This window comes from Hemicordylus capensis, chromosome 4, assembly GCF_027244095.1.
Source record: "Hemicordylus capensis ecotype Gifberg chromosome 4, rHemCap1.1.pri, whole genome shotgun sequence".
In the NCBI taxonomy this organism is placed as follows: Eukaryota; Metazoa; Chordata; class Lepidosauria; order Squamata; family Cordylidae; genus Hemicordylus; species Hemicordylus capensis.
This window is the reverse complement of record NC_069660.1, coordinates 272,056,407-272,067,807: the sequence shown is the minus strand read 5'-3', so window position 1 is coordinate 272,067,807 and position 11,401 is coordinate 272,056,407. Positions and strand designations below refer to the sequence as shown.

The following is an 11,401-nucleotide window of genomic DNA, read 5'->3' as shown; positions in this document are numbered from 1 at the left end:
ATACCCCACCTTCTCAGGGGTGAGGGACCTATTAGGATGGTCTGCCATATTATCGAGAATGAGTTTTCTCTTTCAGATGATTCCAATAAAGACCGAAGATAAGACACTGAAATTGTGGCAGAGTCAGGAATTAAATTTAAGGTTATGCAAGATTCAAAAGAGAGAGGTGGCTTAGCTGTTCCTAACTTGAAGCTCTATTATTATGCCAGCTATTTGACTTGGATTTCTAATTGGATTAAATGCCCTTATGGTTGTCTTAGCTGTATGGAAAGTCTTGGTCTCTCCATAGGTTTACCTAAGCTTTTATGGACTACTGGAAAAAGAAAGGATCCGGAGATACAGCACCATACCATTAGAAACAGTCTTTTACACGTTTGGGATAAATATAAAAAAGGATAAGTCCAAGTTTATCTCCGTTGGCATCTATTTTGAACGTGTATTTTTATGAGGAAGAAATGTCTTACAGATATAAATTATGGAGAGAGAACTCATATACTTTACAGAGTTTAATTCAGGACAAGTCTAAGGTGAAGTCTTTCCATACAATGTCAGAACAGTCAGAACAGACTCAACAACCTCCATGGTTCCAATATCTTCAGATTAGTTCAGTTGTTCAGAAAGAGCTACAAAAGCAAAAACTCCAATAATTAACTGATTTTGAAGATTTAATAAATCGAAATATACACCTTATGCTGGGTGGGATGTACAAGTTGTTACTGAAATATGAGACAGAGACTGAGTAGATTAAAGAATGTATGAAAAAATGGATGCAGAATATTAACAGGACGATAGATATCTCTGATTGGGAACATCAATGGAAGAAGAATATTAAATTTACTTCAAGTAATAACTTGCAAGAAAACTGGTACAAGATGTTCTTTAGGTGGTACATAACTTCATTGACTATTAACAACCACTTCCCAAAGGAATGTTGGAAATGCAACCAACATTTTATCATATGTGGTGGACTTGCAATAAATCCCAGTTGTTTTGGAAACAAATTCCTTCAAAAATGGAACAAATTTTGGAAATTAAATTTCCCTTTCTGCCAGAACTTTTCCTTTTAAATATGACTAGGCCCCATATTCCTACCAAGTTTAATGAGTTATCTTTATATATGATTACTGCAGCTAGGATTCTCTATGCTACTAACTGGCGTATTTCGAATATCCCATCTTTAGATTATTGGTTTCTTAAATTATGGGACTATTTCTAAAGTCACTGCTTATATAAATAATACCTTTATAGAGTCATTCATGCTGGTATGGGAACCTTTTATTAACTTTAATATTCGACAAGGTCATCATTTATCTTCGAGATTAGGATTTTATTTGTAGTTTGTTTTGTACACTTACTGTAATTATTCTTGAACTTCGGTTAGTGGAGAGTGTAAAATCTTTTCTTTTTCTTCATTCTTTCTGATTTGTTTTATAGTTTTTATTTTGTCTTATGTATTAAGAGATGTAACTGTGTTTTACTCTGCTTACTATTATATTGATAAACTTATTTAAAAACTTTTTTTTTTAAGGATGGTCCGCCCGAGAAGATTCTTGGATCCAATAGGATTTCAAGAAGCCTTGGAGGGATTTAGTGTTGGCTCTGATGGTGATCCTGTTGATGCCCTTGTGGAGAACTGGAACAGCAAACTCACCGGGGCAGTAGACATGATTGCTCCTAAGCGTCCTCTCTGACCGGCTTCAAAATTGGCCCCTTGGTACGGAAGAACTATGGGGGCTGAAGCGGCGAGGTAGACGACTGGAGCGCAAGTGGAGAAAGACTCGGCTTGAATCTGACAGACTGCAATATAGAGCTCATTTGAAGACCTATGCTCAGGCAATACCTGCGGCAAAGAAGCGATTCTTTTCTGCCCATATTGCTTCTGCAAGTTCACATCTGGTAGAGTTGTCCAGGGTTGTGAGAGGGCTAGTATGTGCCCCTCCTCCCTTGAATCAGAATCTGGAACCATCAATTACCTGCTGTGATGTGTTTAACAAATTCTTTGTGGGGGGAAATCTCTCATATTCAGGCCAACTTAGATTCCATCTCCACAATTACTTCAGTGTCTGATATAGAGGTGTTCAGCAACTCCTCTTATGTGGTTAGGTTGGATCAGTTCCAGTTTGTGACTCCTGAGGATGTAGACAAGCTGATTGGAACAGTGTGGCCTACCACTTGTTCTCTTGACCTATCTGGCAATGGGGTTGTTGTAGAAGGCCTGGTAGAGATTATAAATGCATCTCTGAGGGAAGATAGGATGCCTCCGTGACTTAAGGAGGCGATTATTAGACAACTTCTGAAGAAGCCTACCTTGGGTCCCTCAGAGCTGAGTAACTACACGCCTGTCTCCAACCTTCTGAGGCTGGGCAAGGTAATTGAGAGGGTGGTTGCCTCCCAGATCCAGACAGGCTTGGAGTAAACTGATTATCCTGACCCATTTCAAACTGGCTTTCGGGCTGGCTATGGGGTGGAGACTGTCTTGGTCAGCCTGATGGATAACCTCTAATTGGGAATTGACAGAGGGAGTGTGACTTGATTGGTCCTTTTGGACCACTTGGTGGCTTTCGATACTATTGGCCATAGTATCCTTCTGGAGAGTCTGAGGGGGTTGGGAGTGGGAGGCAATGCTTTGAAGTGGTTCTGCTCCTACCTCTCGAGTAGGGGTGTGCATGGAACCAGGGTTCGGTTTGAGTCAGGACCAGATTCGAACCAGACCGGACCAGTTTGGTCTGGCCCCTATCAAACCCCACCCCAGTTCGGTTGGGGGGTGTGTGTGTTTCTGCGATTATTTTTAAATGCTAAAAAAAATTAATTACCTCTAGCCCCTTTGGGGGGCTTCCTAAAGGCTGGGGGGTCCACGAAGGTTCCCCCTCCCCCCACTGGCCTCTTAAATCACTGCCATGGCCCATAAAACAGTGTCTTTTGGCCCATTCTGGCTTTTATAATTGCGCACTACGGCCATTCTGCCTGCTGCCGCACATGCACAAATGGCCTCTGTGAGGCCTGGCATGGCCTAGGGCCTCTCAGAGGTCATTAAATGGCGACCACGCATGTGCAAATGACCCTACCCTCTTGGGTAGGGGTGTGCATGGATCCAGCTGGCCGGGTTCGGTTTGAGTCCGGATTGGACTCAAACCTGACTGGACCTGTTCGGTCCAGTCCCCATCCAAACCACCCCCCCAGTTCAGTTCAGGGTTTTTTTTCGCAATTTAAATAATAATATTTTTTAATTACCTCTAGCCCCTTTAGGGTGCTTCCTAAATGCCAGGGGGGTCCACGCGACGGCCATTTTTCCTGCCGCCACACATGTGCAAATGGCCTCTGCCAGGCCTGGCATGACCCAGGGCCTCACGGAGGTCATTAAATGGCCACAATGCATGTGCAAATTACCTCTGTGTGGCCCTGGGCCATGCCAGGCCTCACAGAGGCCATTTGCACATGCATGGCGGCAGGCAAAATGGCCACCACGCGCAATTTCAGAGGCCCGAATGGGCCAAAAACCACCATTTTATGGGCCGTGGCAGGGATTTAAGAGTCTGGTGGGGAAGGAGGAACTTTCACGGACTCCCCGCAGCCTTTAGGAAGCCCCCCAAAGGGGCTAGAGGTAATTTTTTTTTAAATGATTTTTTAAAAAAAAGTTTGCGGACTGCTGCAGGGTTCAGTTCCGGTTCGAACAGAACCAGTGGGGGTTTGGTTTGACCCTGAACCCCCAAACCAGTTCACGCATCCCTTCTCTCGGGCAGGTTCCAGATGGTTTCCCTTGGACACTGCTTTTCTTCAAAATCTGAGCTTTCGTATGGTATCTCTCAGGAATCCGTATTGTCTCCAATGTTGTTTAACATCTACATGAAACCACTGGGAGAGATCATCAGGAGATTTGGTGCAGGGTGCTGTCAGTATGCTGATGACACCCAAATCTATTTCTCCTTGTCAGCATCATCAGGAGAGGGCATAACCTCCCTAAATGCCTGCCTGGAGTTGGTGATGGGCTGGATGAGGGATAACAAACTGGGACTGAATCCAGATAAGATGGAGGTACTCATTGTGCGGGGTCGGAACTCAAGAGACGACTTTGATCTGCCTGTTCTGGATGGGGTCACACTTCCCCAGAAGGAACTGGTACGCAGTCTAGGAGTGCTTCTGGATCCAAGCCTCTCCCTGGTGTCCCAGGTTGAGGCAGTGGCCAGAGGTGCCTTCTATCAGCTTCAGCTGATACTCCAGCTGCATCCGTTTCTTGAGATGAATGTCCTCAAAACAGAGGTTCATCTGCTGGTAACCTCCAGACTGGATTACTGCAATGCACTCTGTGAGGGGCTGCCCTTGTATGCAGTCCGGAAACTACAGTTGGTCCCGAATGTGGCAGCCAGGTTGGTCTCTGGGTCATCTAGGAGAGACCATAATACTCCTGTATTGAAGGAGCTATAGTGGCTGCCAATATGTTTCAGGGCAAAATACAAGGTGTTGGTTATAACCTATAAAGCCTTAAACAGCTTGGGCCCTGGGTATTTAAGAGAACGTCTTCTTCGTCATGAACCCCACCACCCACTGAGATCATCAGGGCCTTCTCTGTTGCTGCCCCGAGGCTCTGGAATGCTCTCCCTAGTGTAGTAAGAGCATCCCCATCTCTGACAGCTTTTAAAAAGTCTTTAAAGATGTATCTGTTCACCCAGGCTTTTAATTAATATTGTTTTAATGGTTTTAATGCTGTTTTAGAATATTGTTTAAAAATTTTATATTGTTGTTTTTAAAAATTTCTTGTTTATGATTTGAACTAATGTTTTATTTTCTGTTTTTATTTTGTTGTAAACTGCCCAGAGATGCAAGTTTTGGGTGGTATAAAAATATGTTAATTAAATAAATAATAATACATGTTTTTAAATTGTATGCATGAATACATCAAACAAACATCTGGCATTTATATATCTTGTTAGATGGTTTCTCTGTTTATTTTGTCCAGCGAGGGGGAGGCTTTTTATATATTTTGTTTATAAATTATGCTTTCTGTAAGTTGCATTGAATTTCATGGAAGAAAGGTGTAATGTAAAACTTTAAAATAATACAAATGATGCTAAATAAATACATAAATAACCACTAGCCTGTCTTTAATCTAATTTCTTGCTCCTGCTCTTCTGATTCTCATCTACCTAATCTGGTACCCGATTACAAAACAGATGCAACATTAAACATTACGATGCACATGATGCACAGCATTGTGGAGCCATAACATTGCTTCCCAGGGCTGCTGCAGAATCCCAAGGCAGCCCCTATACTGGTAAGAATGGGTGTTAGTACAAGCAGTACTTCCACAGCTGTCCCCATTGCCACAAATGGGGAAAATTGCAGTAGCACTGCTTGTACTATCACCTGTTCTACTAGGAGTCTGCAGCAGCCCCAGGGCTCAGTATTATGGCCCCATAATGCTGTTCATCATGTAGGCCAATCTTTACATCTATGTGTTCTTTTTTTTTTAAAAAAGATGTTTTGGCTCCCCCAATTTGGATCAGGAGCAATACATGAGAGACGGTTTACTCCTGACAAAAATTGTCGACCAAACCTTGGCGGTAATGACCTTGGTGCAAACCTGTTCCTTCCTGAAACAAACAGCAGCTTCGAGAAGAAAGTATATTTTCATTGGGCCCTTGGTGTGGGTGGAAGAGCTAATCCCCTTGTCTTCCACACCATGGTTCTGATCTGGATTCCTTCATCTCCCATGGCTCTGTACAAACAGAAAGATGGTGAGCTGTTTAATGTCTTGTATAATTTAGCCCTTAGGATTTGATGCAAAGCCTACCAGGAGAGAAAATGCTGAGATGTCTTTTCCCAGAGGAACCATTCAATGCTCTTCAAATTGCACGGGGAAATCTAGGTTCCAACCCTACAAGCAGCCAATCAGGCTGCAGCTGATAAGCAAGATACTGATGGGGCTGAGACACAAAGAAACAGGGTCAGAAAGGTTCAGTTAAGGGATTCGATCCTGTGCCAGTATTGCTCAACTGTCACTACCACTGTGGCATTTGCTGCCTCAAAACCTTTTCCTTCTCAATATCTATGCCATAAAGAGATTATACTAGAATGTACCTGAAGTCACCACACAACAGCAAGCGCTCTATGGTGTGAAATCTGATACCTTGCCAGGTCCAGGTGGTTTGCAAATAGTTGAAACCTATCATCAAAAAGTAAAAATAGCTGGTACTGGGTTTTTTTAAAAAAAGTCTCTAAAAAGTTTCATTTTTGCATTAAAAATTGCATAAAATTTACATATGCTAATCTGTGTTCCCTCTAACAGGGAATTCCAGATGTTTTGACTACAACTCCCATAATTCCCAGCCAAAGGCCATTGCAGCGGGGGATGCTGGGAGCTGTAATCAATAACATCTGGAATTTCCTGTTAGAGGGAAGGCTCATGCTAATTAGTATAATATATACATGCTTTACTAAAAACAGGATAATTTGAGAATAAATACAACTAACATACCACTTTTACTACCCAGTTCAAACACCAGCCTTCCTCTGACTGGATCACAAAATCCTATGGGACCAATGGTGTGTTTTCTTTTCATTTTCAAGTGGGAGGGAAACCACCGCAGAATCTTTTCCACACAGTTCAAACACCAGTAACCTCTGGATTACAGAATCCCATGGGGTATTTGCAAGGGGGGAGCGGAGACACACCCCTTCTCCACAGTTCAACACTAGCCTCCTCTCCACAGTGATGCATAAAGGGGAAGCATATGTTTCCTGACTGGAGGGAGCTTGCTCAGCTGTAGAGCAGCAGAGACACACAATACAGAAGAAGTCTCTCCTTGGGGCCACAGTGAGGCAGATTCAGTTTTATGGTCAAGAAATGGTTAAAGAAAGTCTGCATAAACCAAGCTGCTCTAATTACAAATTGCTGACAGCATAATAAACTCCTGTCCACTTGTTGGTATGTAGACAGGGGGCCCCTTTGCTATCTGTTAGATAACAAACTGCTGGCCGGCACTCGCTGAAGGCCACAGCTGCAGGGAGTGAAATATTTGTAGTAATATGCAGGGAGAAGGAGGGGGGAAATGCTTAGTTATAGTTTAGTAGGGAAATTGTCTGATTGGTAGTAATTGTTAAGATGACGATTAAGTGATGCTTACCAATGAGAATTGTACCCACTATATGTAAATTGTTATGTGTATAAAAGGCATGGCCGCAGTGTGATCAGGGTCTCAGACTTTGGAAATTATTCCACTGGGGCCATTTGCCAGCAAATAAATAAATCTGCTTTCTCTCACCTTGGTGTCAGTCTCTGTCACAGAACCCGGGGAATTTCTGCTTCAACAGGGCCAGTCACAGTGAGTCACTGAGAAAACAAGGATGCAAGTTCCTGCAAAACATACTTGGCTGGTAAAATGGGATGGGAATTGCCAGCACAGCAGCATCATACAAATGAGCTCACCCTGCCACTACACAGCAAATGTTACACATGAGTAAGCCCATTGTTTCCAACAGGACTACTCACAGGTAACAGTCACTGATAGCTTTGAGCCACTCCCCGTTTTCAGCAGGATCCATGGAACTCCAGAAACCACCTCCTGAACATAAATGGTTGCAGGGGGATTGAAATTGTTGCAAATCCAGGGTAAAAGTCCATATCTGGGAAACTCTATATACTTGGTATTCACACATTTAAAACTCGGAAAGAAGTAAGGAAGCTTTTCTCCCTGCCCTCAAACACCCTCCCCCAAAAGCCTGTTCTTAGGATGGCTAAAAATGAACCAAGATGCTAGAAGCTAATGCAACTCTTCATTTTTGCACATAAAATATTTTGTTTACTCAACAATATTTTTTTTATGGCTGTTGCGTTTGGGTTGTTGAGTTATAAGTGGCCAAAATCAGAGGCATTTCAAAACTCTGATTTGATCTTTTAATAAAAACTTAATGCTAAAAGAAGCCCTGCCACAGGGGAAGCAACAAAGCAGCAGTAGCAAAGGCCATTGCCTCTATTTTTCAGGCAGCCTTTTATTTCAATGATGCTGATCACCAAGGTTTCACTTTCAGTTACTCTTACCCCTTGTGATTCAGCTGCTTTTAACTTTACCATTTCTAAGGGACTAAATTGAGAGTATTTCATGACTCCACTTTTGATTGAAATTCAGAAGTGGTCTATTCATAGAGGAAGAAGTTCTGAAATCAGCACTGAGGCAAAACCCCCTACTGTGCTGGGACTTCAAAGTGTTGGGGAAATGTTGGTGATGTGAGAAGCCTTTCATTATTATTATTATTATTTTTAAAAGGTTCAAATGTCCAAACATTCCTAACAGGAGAGAGGAGAAGTGTCCTCTGCGTGTATTTGTGCATATGGGGAAATTAGCTGCTGTGAGGACATCAGCAAGAAGGTGCACATCGAAACACACAGTTTATGTTGCACCCCACTTCCTATGTTGAAGTAGTCATTCATGAACAATCTTGTAAAAGCTCTTTGAGATATTCCATTCTCTCAAGAATCACAATGACTATACTTTAATGGCTCAGTCCTGTAGTCAGCTGCCAGAATGCCTCTATTGGGCATAAAGTCCTTCTCTTAAGTTACAGCCCACATGTCAGAGTCTACTTGAATTGCTTGTGCTAAGCTTTTAAACAGAATCCTGTTGGCCCTCCTTAGTGTCCTGGGCCCTGGTGTGGTATGGTGCCTGGGCCCGCAGAAGAGCCTTCTCTGTGGCCCTTCTTCCCCTCCTCAGATTTGTTCAGCCCTTTCCTTAGTGGCTTTTAATGTCCTTCTTAAGACCTACCTTTTTCGCCAGGCTTTTGCCCTTTAATTTTGTTTTAATTACTGCTATCGTTATTGCCATTGTTCACCACCTAGAGTCTTTGGAGTAGGGGTGTGCATTTTGGAATTTTCTTGTTTCGATTTGTATCCGAATCGAAACATCCCCGTTTTGTTTTGTACCCAAATTTTCTGAAACCTAATCAGCCCTGTTTTGTTTTGTAGCCAAATTTTCCGAATTCGAATCAATTTGGATTTTTAAAAAGGGTCCCAGGGCAAAAAGAGTGGGTGGTGGTGGTAGTGTCCAATGGGTGGAAGCTACCACCCAAATTTCAAAGGAATTAGGCAAAGGGCTGATTTTTTTTGTGAATTTTGTTTAAGTTTACACATCTTTAAGAATTTTCCCATAGGGAATAATGGGGATTCCAGCAAATGTATCGCTTCAAATCAAGGGGAAAGGGATGACCCAGAGCAGAGTGTGGTGGGTGGTAGTGCCCAATGGGGGCAAGGAAACTTCCAGAATTATTTCAAAGGAATTGGGCAAAGGGCTGATCTTTTGTGATTTGTTGAAGTTTATGTGTCTTTAAGATTTCTCCCATGGGGAATAATGGAGGTTTCAGCAGCCCCATAATTCCACTTGGGGGGCACTGGGGTTGCCCAGAGCGAGGGGTTCTGTAGTGCACATAAGGTGCCAAACACCCCCATACCCACAAGCCTGTGGGGTACTGGGTTTTGTTGTTTCTGAGGTGTTTATTGTAGATTCTCTGGTAGCATATGAAATTTTCAGTGAAAAACAAGAATCCACTCTCATATGCTACCAGAGAATCTACACGCAGAACACCACAGAAACAGCAGAACCCAGCACCCCATGGGTTAGCAACCCTTCCCCTGGCCAATGTGGGGTCAGTAAAGAGTGGGAAGAAGCAAAAGAGCCAGTGGGGAACAAGGAGGGAATTGTCAGCAGGTCAGCCCATGATTTACGTCACTGATCAGAAGGCTGGAAGGGTGGGAAATTCAAAGAGATGTCAAACACAAAATGGAGACTGACTCAGAGATCACCACAAAATGTTTTGTGGCCGAAACAGGGGCGTTTTGTTTTGTATACAAAACTTTTGGATCTGGAAAATGGGTGTTTTGTTTTGTCTACAAAACACCCGAAACAGGCTGTTTTGGGTACAAAACATTTTGTATCTGAAATGTTCTGCACATCCCTACTTTGGAGGAGGCGGTCTACAAGAAATTTCTAATAAAATAAATAAATAAACAAATACATACACTGTAATCATGGTCATAATCCAAACTTCAGACAACATCTCTAATTGGCATCATAATTCACTTTTGAATATTCCCTTTCTAAAGTTGCTTCCTGAGGCAAAGGACATTAGCCCGATTCAGATATTATTCTGTATGTGTGTACAGATGTCTGTACACACACCCATGTTTTTGTGTGAATGACTATACTTGTGCTCATGTTAAAAGGGAACCTGGGCATAGGCCCCTCAATTGCATGGCAAAGAAAGGAAGTATACTGCTGTACCTGTGTTCAGTGTGACACATGAATGACTGTACCTGTGTACAGATCGGTAACTGTGTACACTGTACACTCATTTTACAAGTGTTGAACATTTATTTATTTATTTGTTTGTTTTGTTTAAATTAGATTTGATTTCTATACCACCCTTCCAAAAATGGCTCAGTGCAGTTTACATTAAATTGTGATGCCAATTAGAACATTACATCTACTGACAAGTAGAGGTATAAGGAAAATAACTATTGGTAGTTGGGGTGGCCTTGAAGTTCAATAGCCTTTCACACTCTAAATGTAGTTACCTACATCAACAGATTTTTACTGTCCACAGTAGACAGTAGCAGAATCTGTGAGATTCCAGAGAAAAAGGATTTGGCATAGGGATCGGTAGCAGCTGGTTGGCATTGGAGCAGGAGGGGCAGGGGAGAACCTGGTCACCGAGGCAGAAGCCTACCCCCACACTTCCACCATGCCAGCGGGCTTGGGTATTTACCTAAGCTTGCCAGCACGAAGGGAAAAAAGAAAGGAAGCAGAAAACAGAAAGGTTTTGTGGGGTGGGGAGGGAGGAAGAAGGCAGAAAGCAAAAAAGACAAGGAAAAGAAGAGAAAGAAAGGCAGAAAGGAAGGGCAGAAAGAGGGACAGAAAGAAGAATGCAGGGATTGCATCCCCACTCCCACCCTACAAACACATTAGTAAAAAACCAGACTTACCAGCAGCCAGGGAATCCTCTAGAGCAGGGAGCTTCCTCCAGCCCCTCCTCTGCTGCCTGCAACTTCCTCTTTTGGTCTTACTGGCTGGAAAAGCTGCTACTCAAGCTGTTCCAACCAATCTGATCCTGGCACTGTTCTCAGGAAGAAGAGAAAGTGTATTTAAAATATACTCACCCATTTTAACCCATTATTTCAGTTCATTCAGGGGGCAGTAGCAGGAGAAGCCCCTAGAATCAGATTGACTGGAGCAGCTTGAGTAGCAGCTGTTCCAATCAGTAAGACCCAAACAAGAAGTTACAGGCAGGGGATGAGGGTCTGGAAGAAGCTCCCTGCTATGCAAGACTCCCGGGCTGCTGGTAAGTCTGATCCTTTATTAGCTTTGTTAATGAAACTGCCTTGAGGGTGATTGGTCTGCATCCCCTAGTTTGGGCA

The 11,401-nt window shown here is 42.9% G+C and overlaps 1 long non-coding RNA gene across 2 annotated transcripts; it reads right to left on the bottom strand.

The window, feature by feature from the left end:
* Nucleotides 1–493: 493 nt before the first annotated feature.
* On the bottom strand, nt 494–11,039 carry LOC128322654 (uncharacterized). Of its 2 annotated transcripts, none has more exons than XR_008305855.1 (5): nt 10,970–11,039; nt 7,260–7,351; nt 6,076–6,160; nt 5,567–5,713; nt 494–623 (listed from the first exon to the last, which is right to left on the bottom strand). It is a non-coding gene; the product is annotated as an uncharacterized LOC128322654 (long non-coding RNA). The 2 variants fall into 2 exon arrangements; XR_008305854.1 differs by having other exon boundaries at nt 5,579–5,713.
* Nucleotides 11,040–11,401: the final 362 nt, after the last annotated feature.